The sequence below is a fragment of the Scylla paramamosain genome, chromosome 20 (assembly GCF_035594125.1).
Source record: "Scylla paramamosain isolate STU-SP2022 chromosome 20, ASM3559412v1, whole genome shotgun sequence".
In the NCBI taxonomy this organism is placed as follows: domain Eukaryota; kingdom Metazoa; phylum Arthropoda; class Malacostraca; order Decapoda; family Portunidae; genus Scylla; species Scylla paramamosain.
The window spans coordinates 11,173,995-11,188,994 of record NC_087170.1 but is presented as its reverse complement, the minus strand read 5'-3'; the positions used below and the strand labels follow the sequence as shown (position 1 = coordinate 11,188,994).

The following is a 15,000-nucleotide window of genomic DNA, read 5'->3' as shown; positions in this document are numbered from 1 at the left end:
AAATATATTGAGAGAGAGAGAGAGAGAGAGAGAGAGAGAGAGAGAGAGAGAGACAGAGAGAGAGAGAGAGAGAGAGAGAGAGAGAGAGAAGACAGGCTGGACAATTATAACGAGGGGATCTGTTAAAATACTCACAACTGATATAGATAAGTAAGGAAGAACAGGACGGAATAGAGCGAGGATGAGGAGGAGGAGGAGGAGGAGGAGGAGGAGGAGGAGGAGGAGGAGGAGGAGGAGGAGGAGGAGGAGGAGGAGGAAAGACACAACAAGGGAAATGGAAGGGAAGAGAAGGAAGAAAAACGAGGAGGGGTAGCGAGGCAATGCAGGAAGGAAGGAAGGAAGAAGGGAAGGGGAAAGAAGGAAGCAGGAAGAAGGGAAGGAAGAGGGGAGGAGGGAGAGGGAAGAAAGGGCAAGAGATTGAGAGGAAAGCACGTAGTATGTAGTACATAACTGTGAGAGAGAGAGAGAGAGAGAGAGAGAGAGAGAGAGAGAGAGAGAGAGAGAGAGAGAGAGAGAGAGAGAGAGAGAGAGAGAGAGAACCCTGGGTACGTGTCAGAAGTCGAGGATAAGAGATGAAGGTAGGAACATAAAGAGCGGAAGGAGAGAAAGAAAAAAAATAACGAAAAATGAAAACACCATGGAAAGGAAGAAAGGAAGGAAGGAAGGAGGAAGGAAGGAGGAAGGAAGGAGAAGGAAATAGAAGTAGAAGGAATCTCATCGCAAAACGCCAATGATTTACGAGAAAATTATATGCAAATGGCGTTGGATGGCCGAGCTCACAATTAGGATACAAAATATATGATAAGACTGAAGGGGGGAGAGAGAGAGAGAGAGAGAGAGAGAGAGAGAGAGAGAGAGGGGGGGGGGGAGTATGCGCTCTCTCTCTCTCGCTTTCTCCCCAGGTGGCGCGCGCATCAAGGTGTTGTTGGGTTAACTTTGCTGCAGAAACCAATACCCTGTTAATAATAGTTCCTCCTCAGGCTATACTATACTGCTTCACACACACACACACACACACACACACACACACACACACACACACACACACACACTGGGAAGAAATACAAGCACATCTGGTTCTCGTTTCGCTCTCTTAAATGTTCTCCGTTGCAGTTCACCTTCCCGCCACATTTTGTCCCGAAACTCAACGACTATCTGTTTCATGCTCCTCAACTAGAGAGAGAGAGAGAGAGAGAGAGAGGAGGGATTGTCTATTTGCCTGCTCTGTCTATCTGTCTTGGTGTCAGTTCACTTTTCCCCTCATCATTTCTGTTAACCTGTGTGTGTGTGTGTCTGGCTGTCTGTCTGTTAGTCTGCCTTTGTCTGTGTGTGTGTGTGGTGTGTGTTGTGAATATATGTATGTGTGTATGTATGTATTGTACGTACACGTGTCTCATAAAGTTAGGAAAATTGACTCTACTACCATTGTATTGAAAGTGAAGTTACAGTAGTTACAATTAAATGCCTCATTTTATACTTCTGAGTTAAAGAATTTGAGAATATTGTGTGTGTGTATGTGAGTGTGAGGGTGGGTGGGTGTATCTCTCTCCCTCTCCCCCCTCTATCTCTCTCTCTCAGGCCAACCCCGCATCCTCAACACAATCTTGCGTCCTCACCACCACCACCAGCACCACCACCTCCTCTTCCCTCTCCTCCTCCCTCTCCTCCTCCTCCACTCACGTCCCTTCCATCATATCCCTTCCTTTGTCCTTCATTTCTCCTCTCCTCCTCCCTCTTATACTTCCTTTCAACTTTCCCTCTTGTTCTTCCTCACCTCCCTTTCTTCTCTCCCCTTGCCCTTTCACGCTCATCTCTCTCTCTCTCTCTCTTTCTCGCTTTCTCTTCTATCCTCTTTTCTTCATATCCATTCCTATCCCTTGTCTGCTCCTCGTTCTACTTTTCCTTGCTCCCCATTTCTGCCTTTATCCCCATGCCCTCCTTGACCCGTCTAAGTGTGAAAGATTTGATGGATTTGTTACGCTGGGGCGGAGACTGTTCTGTTGCACCAAGAAGTGGAAGGTATATGCGGAAACTGCTCCAGTGTTTCACCAGGTGGTAAGAGGGAGTGCTGTAACGTGAACAGGCCAGGAAAGGGAATTCAGTAGTGGCAGTATGAGTGAAGGTTGCTCTGTCATTGTTTTAGCCATCTACAGTATGTGTTCTTTGTGCCAGTTTAGTTGGTAGAAATGAGTGAGTGGTGATGGTTGTGGTGGTGGTGTAAGTAATTCGTTGCGTTTTGTCTCTTGTGTCACGAGTTCTTGTGATTTTGTATGACAGTAAAGAAAGTGAAGAGAGAGGTCAGGAAGTCTGTGTGTGTGTGTGTGTGTGTGTGTTTGCCTCCTAGTCACGTTTAATTAACCAGTACCAACATTACAACAACCACAACCGCCACCCGATCAGCGTACCTTAGGGCCGCGTCACACACAGCGGAGCGATGCAGGCACCAGGATGGCGGAGACCACCCAGCGTCTGGCACTACACTGCGTGCACCTGCCTCCTGTCCTGCCTCCAACACAACTAACCCTCGACTGATGGACTATCGCAGGCAATATCCCAGCAGCTCCTCCCATCAGACAAGCAACTGGTGAGAGGCGTAACGCGTGCTGCCAACTGCTGGCCTGACCATGGCGGAGCAGCGCACCACCAGAGGGCTCCCGTGGCAGCTTGAGTCACGCCGCCGGGGAGGGTTGGCACGCCACGCTGACCGTCTGCTGTGCCTCGTGCGTGTTGGTGGTGGTGGGCGGTGGTGGTGGTGGTTGGGGGTGATGATGATGATGATAATGATGATGATGATGATGATGATGATGATGATGATGATGATGATGATGACCACCTTAACATCGTCACATCGTCAGCAGCAGCATTAATCGCCAGCCATCATAGAGCACCTCAGAAAGAAGCCACCTCGCGTCACGCTTGCCTTCAACTTCTGTGCCTCTCATACCACGGCCTCTACACACACACACCACACACACACACACACTCACACACACACACACACACACACACACGAGCAAATTCCAACCACCTTCTCGTGAGAGGACGAAGTTTATTATCAAATTTAGTCTTATAACCAAATAACCAACTGCGTGTGCCCCGCATCAGTGCACAAGAAAACTCTGCAGCGCCTCTCCCGCTGCGGCAAGAGTCCCAGCCTGCAACAATCACACTCCTTCGCCCTCCTCCCCTCCCCGCCCCAGGCGCACCCCACCCTCCCGATGCTCCTGACGAGGACACGTTCTCGCTGAGCCTCGAGGGACGGCGGCTGCCTCGCGAGGGTCGTGAGTCTGCCATCCACCAAATTGTGACCGCTCACTGAGTGCTGCCAGGGCCGCGCGACCCTCCCCGGGGCTCGCCTTTGCAGAGTTATGGACCCACTCGCCGCAGTGAGCGTGTTGCAGGTAAACGCCCGTAAACAGGTGCAGTACACCCCCACGAATATTACATACACTCGTTCATGAATAAAGAATATAGACGCAATGTATCACGGACACACACAGACTGAAGCAAGAGCACTCCAGTCTACGCTTACTTCAGCCTGAGTCTCCCAGCCACGCATTCCGCGTACCAGTCTCGTCTTTACCCACAATGCATTACGTACTTTATGAACCCCTCTTACCACATACATTTAAAAATTAATAATAGTCAAATGGGTAGGTATTACTGAGTGCAGCGCGGCCCCCACTGTGCTGGCGCTGACGAGTGGCTGACGGGAGCTGCGGCGCGTGAAATGCTCTCCAGCCTCCGAGCGCCCACCACTCCCCGCCCCACAACAGGCCATGGAGCGCTGCGCTTCCTTGACTCATGGCGGAGGGGCATGGAGGTGTGAGTGGGTGGGGAGTGCGACACAGGAGTGGAGGGAGTTCCGGGAAGACGAAGAGTGACGTTAGAATACATACGAGTATGATGAAAGTGTGACGGCCGAGTGTGACTGAGATCATGAAAGGGAGGCGTCGAGAATATGAGAAGAGAATAAATGTAAGGAACCATGAAAATATACTAATACAAAGGAGAGAGAGAGAGAGAGAAAGAGAGAGAGAGAGAGAGAGAGAGAGAGAGAGAGAGAGAGAGAGAGAGAGGGAGGGAGAGGTTGAGGGAGGGTGGGAGGAAATTAAATAAGAAAGGAAATAAGAGGGGAAAAAAAACTGGATGGGAATGAAGGGCATATTTCCAAGGAGGTTCATAAGAGTGGAAACAAAGGAACAAAATAGAAAAAAACATCACCCCACACTCACCCTCTCACACACACACACACACACACACACACACACACACACACACGTAGATGGTTCTTGTCAAAACTTAAACAAAGCACTCGCTCCTCTCTCTCTCTCTCTCTCTCTCTCTCTCTCTCTCTCTCTCTCTCTCTCTCTCTCTCTCTCTCTCTCTCCACTGTTACAAGTTTGGATCAGGATGAAATAACTGCGATACATCAGTGCTTTTCAAGATGTTTAGGTGATCCAGTGCGTCATGGCTTCAGTCCGTATATACAGTAACGCTTCCTAAATGTCTTGATTATCGGAAAGGGGGCAAATGAAATGAAAAAATAAATAAATGTCAAGGGGGTAGTAGGGAAAATAAAAGACAATATTAAGTACAGATTAACTGAGGATAAATGTAGAGGGACATAATGAAAGGGAGAAAATGAACGGAGAATGAAAAGATAAAATAAATGTTGCAAACTGAAACGAGGCAAATGAAAGGGAAAAATTTAAGAGAGTAAAATATCAAGAAGGAAAAAAATTGAAAAGGAGACAATGAGTGGGAAAATTAATGGAAAAAATAAAAAGCAAAAATTCAAGGTAAAATTAAAAGGAAATGGAAGGAAAACCTAAGGGAAATGAAGAGGAAAAATGAAAGAGAAAATATATGAGACAGAAATTGAAAGGAGCAAGTCATTTCGTGGTGAGGCGGCAGACACTCAGGTGATGAGGTCTTCGACTCAGGCGGTCATCAGGCAACATAGGCCTCAGACCATAAAGGCCTCAGGACGTTTGGGCCACAGGTCACTTGATACCCAAACCACTTGGTCCCTGAAACGTCTCTAAGACTCACTGAAACGTCTCTAAGACTCACACGTCTTGACTACAGGCTTAGTGAAGGAAGCACGTGTGTCCACTCACACGAAAATAAAGTCCATCCACGTCAACCCACCCACCCAGCCACACATTCCATCCATCCACTCAACCACATCCGCACCCAACCATCCACCTGTCCATTAGTGGCGTCCAGGAAGTTGTCGCCCCGGGTGACGAGCCACGGGACGAAGATCATGTAGACCAGGGCCGCCACGATCATGAGGCAGGGGCGCCGCCGCCGCCACGTGCTGCCCCTCGCTGCCCCACCATGCCGCCGGTGGGTAGTCATGGACATTTCGGACAACCCTGCGTCTGTCTCACCACGGCGGCGAGGCAAGGCACTGCATCCTGGGAAGCCAGGTTGGTTCCAGTCTGGAGGAAGCAGGCTGGTGTCCTGCTGCTTGGCCCGCTCAACAGGGCGGGTCACAGCAGCAGCATCAGTACCAGTGCTGACCTGCTCCCACCAGTGAGGACCCTCGGGAAGCCGCTGTCTCTTCACCACAGGCTGGATGCCTTCCACGATGCGTAAGGCGCGGGGACTGAGGAGGTCTTCCTCGCTGGTCCAGGCCCCGGGGCCTCGCCACTTCTTCGCGGACTCCTCCTCGAAGTAGCGAGGGAACCACAGGTGGTCCTCACTGATCCATTCCCAGGGGCCCCGCCATCTCGCCACGGTCTCCTCCTCGGTGTGGCAAGGAAGCCGCAAAGTCTTGCCGGTGGAGTGGTTGAAGAAGGTCACCCACTCCCCGTCAGCTGCCTCGCCGTCATCCCCGATGCAAGGGGCAGGAGTTTCGGGAGCCAGGTCCTCCCCCACGAGAGTCTTCTCACCGTCCGAATTCAAAAGGGAGTCGTACTCCAAAGGCGTGTCGACCAAGTCCCCCAGGCAGTCATGACTCAGGGGCTGATTCGCGCCGGCACCGTCCTGGTGCTTTGCTGGCTGCCAGCACACCCGCTGCTCCTGGCCTGTGGCAATGAATGCCAGCCAGGCCTCGGAAGCGGGGCTGTCCTCCAGCTGGTCCAGCAGGGCGCCCAGAGAGACCTGCAGGAGCTCCTTGCTGGGCCGCCCCTTAGTCCAATACTTCACCTTGACGGGTAGATCAGCCGCCAGGCGTCTCAGCTTCGCCAAGTCTTTCATTCCGCACTCTGCGGTCTGCTCGTATTCGCCAGAGGCTCCCTGTTGCCAGTGAGCCTCCTTGAAGCAGAAAGTTGCGACTGTGCGCTTCTTATGGCACCATGGCAGGCAGCCTCGGCGGGGCTCCCGCACGCTGAGCCGCAGGCGTGAGGGAGCCTCCCGCAGCGTGGCGGCGCGAGCCACACACTTCAAATGATAGCACAGTTTGTTTCCAGACATTTTAGTAAATCACTCTGCTTCCTCAAGATTTGCTGAACATGAAACTGAACCACATTCAGGATGAAATTCTGCACACCCTCACTTGGGCCTCCTGACGCCTGCCAATGTCACACACATGAAAGACAAAATTCATATTTCTATATTGCTTTTGTTAGTAATGTGTATATCAGTTTATCCAATATTTGTTTGTTTCTGATAAATATCATATTTTTAACCGATCAAGTGCATTTTTTTGTTGCCGAGGTCAGCGCGAAAGGAGTGAAATGATTTAAGGCCGAGCACATCTTTTACCCAGCATCTCTCTCTCTCTCTCTCTCTCTCTCTCTCTCTCTCTCTCTCTCTCTCTCTCTCTCTCTCTCTCTCTCTCTCTCTCTCTCTCTCTCTCTCTCTCTCTCTGACCTGTCGGTCCCTCACTCCTCCCATCTCCCTAGTGTCTCTATGGAACCATATACCTGCTGATAAAAGGTCTTGGCATTTAGACGTCAGGCCTAAAGGGGCATGGAGGGGTAAACCTTGGCTGGAGGAGGGTTCTGAAATCAATCCCCTGAGTGTACCAAGTGACCTGTGAGCCAGACATCCTGAGGCCCTTATGGTCAGTGGCATATCTCGCCTGATGATCACCTGACTCGAGGCCCTTATCACCAGAGTATCTTTCGCCACAGTACCAAATGACCGTAAACCGAAAATCAAGGGGAAAAGTGAAGGGAAAATATCAAGAGGAAATAAAATCAGGGAAGGAAATCAAGAGCGAAATGGAAAGGAAAAAAGATCATGGCAAAATTAATCAAGTAATGAAAAATGAAAAAAGAAAAAAATATTACGTAGAGATAGGATAAAAAAAAAAAAAAACTCAATGATTGCTTCATTAATTGATTGAGTGAATAAGTGAATGATACAAACAAATTTCAAACATTTAAAAGGTCTAAGGAAAAATGTAGTGAAATAGAAAGAGAGAGAGAGAGAGAGAGAGAGAGAGAGAGAGAGAGAGAGAGAGAGAGAGAGAGAGAGAGAGAGAGAGAGAGAGAGAATCGCTTATGACTTAAATTAAGTTACCTTTCGCGAAAATAATATAAATAATGAGACAAGATATCAGCAGATTGTAAGATAATCCTCTCTCTCTCTCTCTCTCTCTCTCTCTCTCTCTCTCTCTCTCTCTCTCTCTCTCTCTCTCTCTCTCTCTCTCTCTCTCTCTCTCTCTCTCTCTCTCTCAGAATGTATGTATGTATCTTTGTTAGTGTGTGTGTGTGTGTGTGTGTGTGTGTGTGTGTGTGTGTGTGTGTGTGTGTGTGTGTGTGTGTGTGTGTGTGTGTGTGTGTGTCAATCTCCCATTTTTTCGGCACGTTTCCCTTCCCGGTCACTCAGTCGCTTGTATTTCCTCCCTTTTTCCCTTCCCTGCTCCCTTTTTTCCCCCACCATTCTGCCACTGTTGGGGGGAGGGGGCGGCGCTGCTCAGGTCACGCTGCAACTGTCACACTTTTTCACGGCCCAGGCTTGAGTCCGATCCCCGGTCGTCTACAGTCATTCCACTCCATACCCACTCCCTTTTCACTCCCCTTTCACTCCCTTTTCATTTCCTTTTCTCTCTCTTTTTAACTTTTCTCTCTTTCCACTTCCCTTTCACTCCTTCTCCACTCCTTTTTATCTACCTTTTCACTTCCTTTTCGCTTTTTCATTGATTCTTCCCTTCTCTTTGCAGGCATTTCACTTCTTTCCCACTTCTCTTTCGCTCTTTCCACTCCCTTTTTTCGCCCTTTTCGCTCCTTTTTACCTCCCTTTTCATTTTCTTTTCACTTTCCATCGTTTCTTCTTCCTTTCGCTCCTTTCCTTCTTCTCTTTCGCTTCATCTTTCTCGTTCACTCCCTTTTAACTCGCTGTATACTTTTCCTACATTTCCTTCTCTTTCTTTGTTTTCCTTCGTTCCTTACTTTCTTTTCCCTTCATATTTCTCTTTCACTCCCTTTTCATTTTTTTCCACTTTTTTTTCACTGACTTTACATTCCCTTTTTGCTCTTTCCTTCTTGCGCCACCATTTCTCCTTCTCTCTCTCTTTAGCCAACCTTTGCTTTTCCTTCGTTCCTTCCTTTCTCTTTCCTTTCCTTTTTCTCTTTTCACTCTTCTCTCAACCTGTCTATTACCGACTTGTGCCGCCACCTTTCTCTTTCTCTTTTTCTTTAGCTGGTCTTTGTTTTCCTTCTTTCTTTCCATTCTCTTTCCCTTTTCCTGTCCTCCTTTCATTATTTCCGTCATTCACTTCTGTTCCCTCGCAATCCCTCCTTCCCTTCCCCCACATCGCTTACCCCGTTCCCATCATTTCCTCTCCTTCCCTCTCCCTCCTCCCCTTTCCCTCCCCGTCATTTAAGTGATACAACGAAATGGAGTTCAATTTTAACGCATATGAAAGAGAAATTTAGATGAATATTTGATGCTATTATTATTTTTCTGGTGTATTACGTTACTCTTAGTAGTGAAAACGTGTGAATACAATTTTTTTACCTTCCTTTGTGAGTGTTTTCCAACAGCGCCGGTTACTTCTCCACACGTGAATAATTTAGTATCCAATCATAATCCTAGAGATCCGAGCCGTGTCAGTATTTAAACAAACATATCCATTAATTCCCAGACGCTCCCCCCCCCCAACTGTTTTCTTTACAAGTTGAAGTATTTACATCCACGTATCGACGCGTGTGTTTATTTTGTGAAAGGTTTATGTTCCTATGTCGTGCCGTGTGAACAGATTACTGAAGCGTCGGCCGAGGATCACTCTTGTTGTATTGACCTGAAGGTTTCGATGTACATTTCAACAAACTGAATTCCACACTCGAAGTTTCTCCCGTGAAAATTTATCCAGGTACAATTTTACAGTGATGAATTCTCCCTCGACCTAACATAGCATAACCTAACCTAACTGAATTCAACCCCACAAAGATTCCTCCATGAAAATTTCTCCCAATATAGTTTTTCCATAGTAAATTTTCCTAAACCTAACTTAACTAAATTCAACACACAATGATTCCTCTGTCAAAATTTCTCGTAGTATATTTTCCCCATGATAAATTCCCATAAAACGACCTGACCTAACATTCTAACCTAACATAACCTTACTAAATTCCAACCACAAAGATTCCTCATTGAAAATTTCTCCCAACACGCTTTTTCCCATGATATATTCTCCTACAGTGACCTAACTTAATCTTACCTAACCCAACTCTATGCAACACACAAAGATTCTCCTATCAAAATTTCTCCCTTTACTCATGATAAATTCCTTTAACCTAACCCAACCTAACTCACCATAGGGGATAATATTCGTGAAGAAGATCTTGTGAATGGAATGTTCGTGGGTGCAGTTTTACCTGTTTGGAGTCTGGCAGTCACGTCGCCACCTGAGGACACGTGGGCACGGCAGCACACACGGCCGATGTTCCACCCCTGACGGACTCAAGAATACCGCCCTGTTTTGGAAAGTCCGGAAAACTTACTATACTCGTATTCTTACCAATACTTTTGCTCACTTCAAGGTACCAGATTTGTTATGTAGTTACTCTTACGAAATAAGGGTTTTGGTCGCAAGAGTTAGTTTTATTGACCAAAATAGTACATATTTACATAACAGAACGGTAAAGAAATGAAAAAAAATCCTTATTTGTCCGAATAAAGAATACTTTTTAACCTTTTCAAATCAAGATCTTGAAACATAAATGCTTTTTCTGCAACAGGTGATGCAAGAACAAACACTTGCCTGCCTAATAATGACACAACAATTTACCGCATACCTGAGAAGCAAACATGAACACTTGAGCCAGTCAGAACGTGAGAACGTCGCGGCAGTGTTACCACGTCCGCGTGCCCTCAGCTGGGAAGGTGACAACATGGCGTGGTGGACATGACAGTGCTACGAGTGAATGTTTGTGTAGCAACTGTGTGCTGAGCGGGGAGCAAGTGTTGAGTTGAGATGAGGCTAAACTTGTGGCGTGTGTTGTAGTAACTAGTGGTGCAGCGTGGTTGCAGTATGTACAGCGACACAGAGTTCAGCGGGTGAGTGGCGGCTACAACAAGATCTGAGATAAACTGGAAGGCATCGTCGTCTGGAAATACATTCATCACTGACTCCATTCCAGAGGTAACTTTTCTCAAACGCCTCAGGTCGCCAGGAGGACTGATTCTACATGATACAGAGACGATGAAACAAATGTGCATGTGTGTTTCTCATATGGACAGTGTAAGAACATTGTAGAACTATCATTAGAATCAAGAAAATACCACCCTTGAAGACATCAATAACTTCTACTATAGCCTGTTAAATGTAGCTCGAATGAGACACAGAAACGTTTAAGAATACAAACGAATTATTCCTCTTATTCTTAAATATCTCCTCCTCCTCCTCCTCCTCCTCCTCCTCCTCCTCCTCCTCCTCCTCCTCCTCCTCCTCCTTCTCCTCCTCCTCCTCCTCCGCCTCCTCCTGCTTCTCCTCCTCCTCCTCCTACTGCTCCCTCTACTCCTACTGCTCCTTCTACTCCTACTTTTCCTTTTACTCTTCCTATTCCTCCTACTCATCCAACTTCTACTCCTCCTCCTCCTCCTCCTCCTCCTCCTCCTCCTCCTCCTCCTCCTCCTCCTCCTCCTCCTCCTCCTCCTCCTCCTCCTCCTCCTCCTCCTACCTAAAAAACCTGCTGAGGCTGATGGTCGTGGCACCGAGACGTCAAGGCAGCGGTGAGGCGTGCGTGGCCAGAAGAGTATGAGGCAGACCAGAACAATTTAGCGTAAAGGCTTTGGGGTGAAATACAGGCTTGGGTCGCGGAGGTCGTGGAGATCATGATGCAGAGAAGCCGAGGCAGTGCAAAGGCGTGGGGATAATAGAGTATAAAGTACGGAGGGCGTGGGTCTTAGAGGTCGTGGCGCTGAGAAATCGAGGTGTTAGGGCACGGGGGCTGAAGGGGCGTGAAGTAAAGTACATTGCGGGTACCTCTTGCAGGTCATGGAAGGCAGCGAGCGGGAACTTCAGCGCTACAAAGGCGGGGGGGCTTAGGAGAGCGTGATGTAAGGTACTTGGGCGTGTGGGTGGCAGGGCATAGGGGTGAGGAAGGCGACGGAGAGGGAGGAAAGTTACGCTGCTCCGCTGAAGTCAATCCTGTGCGTAACCTAAATTCGATGAGTTTGTTTGTTGGAACTCAGTGTTATCCAGAGGGTGAGGTGAGGAGGAGGCAGGTGAATGAGAGGTGAGGGAGGGAAACCTAGCATGTGTGGGGGGACAGGTACGAGCCCTTGTAGGAAAAAGGCGAAGACAGGAGGCAAGGAAATTAGGTATGGTCTGGAAGGGTACATCTGGCATGGAAAGGAAAGATAGGAGAATCTTTGGAAGGGGAAAGGAGAAAGGAGACACGAAAATGAAGGATCTGGAAAGGTAAATCTGGCATAGGAAATGATATAGAAGGCATGGAAGGGGAGAGACAGGAGGCATGTAAATTATGCAGGGTCTGGAAGGGTAAGTGAAGAGATAGTCTGGCAGAGAAGGGGACGGTAGGGGAGGATTTAGTAAGGAAAGAGGAACACAGAAGATAATTAGGTAGTATCTAGAAGAGTAAGTGGAGAGACAGTCTGGAATGTAAAGGAAAAGAAAGGAGCAGAGGAAATCAGGTAGGGTATAGAAGGGTAGGTGAAGAGGCAGCTTGGCAGGGATGGAGACAAGACAGGGTAGCCGTGGAAGGGAAAGCAAGGAGAGGGATAAGTCAGGAGGGAGGGGAAGGGGAATCTCTGTCAGGGTAAGGCAGGAGGAGGGAAGTCCAGCAAAAGATAAGGGCGTTGGAGGGGAAACTTTAGCGAAGTAGAAAGGCAAGACAGGGGGAAGGTAACGTATGGGGTACGAGGGGCGGGGGAGGGGAGGGGCTGGAGAACAAGGGGAGGCAGAGGGGAAGGGAGAAGTTAGCAAGGATGGAGGAGAAGGAGGTGGACGAGAGGGGAAAAGTTTAGTGGGACGAGACAGGACCAGGCCTCCTATGTTACGAAGCTTTGGGGATAGGACAAGAGAAAAGGATAAGGAAGACTTGTCAGGGAGGGAACAGCGGAGATGGGAAATGCGTGATAAAGGAGTAAGCGGGCAGTGCAAGGGAGAAAGAATAAGGACGATATGTCAGGGAGCAAATAAGGAGGGAAGGAAAGGCGTGATAAAGGAGAGACAGAAACAAGCGGTGTACGAGGGAAACGATGAGAATGACTGGAAATAGGTGAGAGAGAATAAGGTAAGAGAGCACGATAAAGGAATGTTACAGAGGAAAGAAGGAAGGATAAAGAACACATGATAAAAAAGATAATGTATGGCAAAAAAAAGAACGACAAATACAACAAATGAAGCCAAGTAAAAAATGCATAAGGAACACGTGATGAACCAATGAATACAAGACAAGGAATAAATAAAGGACACGCAGCAGAGGAGAGATGAAGCGCACACCACAACCTCCATCATTCATCAAGACAGGTGCTCTCGCTTACCTGGTTCTCAGCGTGACCTGCTCTCCATCCTTTCCGCTCCCGTATCTTTCTCCTCCTGTGCTTCCCTTCCATCTGCACCCACTACGCCTTCATTCAATACACCTCTAATCACGGGGCTTTGAATCGCCGCGGGCCCTGACAGTTAGTGGCCATCAGCGGGATGAAGCACCGGGGTCACTGCTGCGAGGGGCGGCCAGCACACAGCGTCCTACACGAGAGCATATTGACACTGGACTGAATGGTACTGATGACTATCTTCCGCCTCAGTAGAAACAAGAGGGCAAGACTACAACTCGTATATAAGAACTAAGTGACGCTGCAAGAACCTGTCAGGCCTACACGTGGCAGTCCCCGTAAGAACGTACCTACCAATTTCCACTTATCATTCTCATCCATGAATTTGTCTTTTTTTTTTTTTGAGCTCCCCCAATGACTCAGCACTGAGTCTTGAGTTTATTCATCTGCCTCTCTATTTACACGTCTATACATCCACACTGTGCCTACATGTATACTACAGGAGGAGGAGGAGGAGGAGGAGGAGGAGTAGGAGGAGGAAGAGGAGGAGGAGAACAAAACAAGGAACAAGAACAAGAACAAGACGAAGAACAACTACAACAACAAGACGACAAAGAAAACGTAAATAGGAATAAGAAAAGGCAAAAAAAGAAATACAGAGGAGGAGGAGGAGGAGGAGGAGGAGGAGGAGGAGGAGGAGGAGGAGGAGAATGTAGAGGATGTGATGTTGCTATCCTTCGTTATCCTTTGAAATCCTTCGTATTTACCAACCCTGCTGCCTCCTCCCTGTCAGGCCTTCCTTGCCCAACTGTGTCCCCCTCACTCGACCCCTTGCCTTGGGAACATAGTGGCCTTGTTCCTGCCTCGTCCCACTAAACTTTTCCCTCCCCTCCCGCACCTCACCCTCACGCCCTCGTCACCCACATTTTTGGCGCGTCACGTGTACCGAGGAATCTTTGTGGAAACTTCGGCTTGTGCGTTTCCTATTGCTTCTTCAGATCCTCCTCCTCACCTCCTTCTTCTTCTTCTCCTTCTTTCTCTTTCTCCTGCTGCTGTTTTTCCACTTCAATACTTCTGCACATTTTTCCTTCTCATTTCTTGTTTCCCGTTTTCTTCGTCTTGTTTTCCTCTTGGTTTTTGTTTTTGATGATATTGATGTTGATGTTGTTATAGTTGTTGTTGTTGTTGTTGTTGGTGGTGGTGATGGTGTTGTTGTTGTTGTTGTTCTTGTTCTTTTCGTTCTTGTTCTCCTTCTTGTTCTTGTTCTTGTTTTTTTTCTTCTCTTTCTCCTCCTCTTCTTCTTCCTCCTCCTCCTCCTCCTCCTCCTCCTCCTCCTGTTCCTGCACCTCTCTCCTTCCATTTTCCACTTGGCTCCATTCTACACACCTTTCCCCTTCTGTCCTCCCCTACGGTCGATATTTTTAGATACTACGTTTTTTTTATTTTGTGTACCTCCCCTATCTAACTTGTTCTGGCCTGTTCCCTTACTTTTGACACAGCTCTCTCTCTCTCTCTCTCTCTCTCTCTCTCTCTCTCTCTCTCTCTCTCTCTCTCTCTCTCTCTCTCTCTCTCTCTCTCTCTCTCTGAATACACTGTACTAATTATTGAACCGACTGTCTTTACGTCTCAATGCATTTTCAAAACAAACATACACTGGTCACTCACGTCAGTAAAAGCACTTGTTTATGAATTCACGCACCGAGTCACGCGTCCATTCACGAATTTACCAGAAGATTAACAAACATATGCACACACCAGTTCACATATACACACACACCTGCCTGTTTACAAATCTACGCACATCACTCTCCCACACCTGCCTCATACACGAAGATTCGCAAACATACCTACCAGTTTGCAAATACACACCCGCCTCTTTACAAACCTACATTCCAAAACATGACCTTGAGTTTTCCCAATGCGTAATCCTCCCACACCTGCCTCACACCTGCCGTCCAAACACCTGCCACGATACCTCTGCTTGAAGGAGCGTTTGCATTAACCTGACAGATAAGCCCCGCCCCCTCCAGTCAGCCCATCAGCAGCCCACCAATCACGATCGCTCGCCACCAT

General features: G+C 47.9%; 1 protein-coding gene across 6 annotated transcripts in view; it reads right to left on the bottom strand.

The window, feature by feature from the left end:
- The window catches only part of LOC135110315 (dipeptidase 1-like), a 253,555-nt gene that overhangs the window by 213,337 nt on the left and 25,218 nt on the right, over positions 1-15,000 (bottom strand). The window contains exon 1 of one of the 6 annotated variants that reach the window (XM_064022529.1): positions 2,406-2,729. The exons of the other annotated variants lie outside the window; for them this stretch is intronic. The gene's annotated coding sequence lies outside the window, so the exon portion shown is untranslated. Of the gene's footprint in view, positions 1-2,405; positions 2,730-15,000 lie in introns of those variants that run through there. 6 annotated transcript variants of the gene reach the window in all.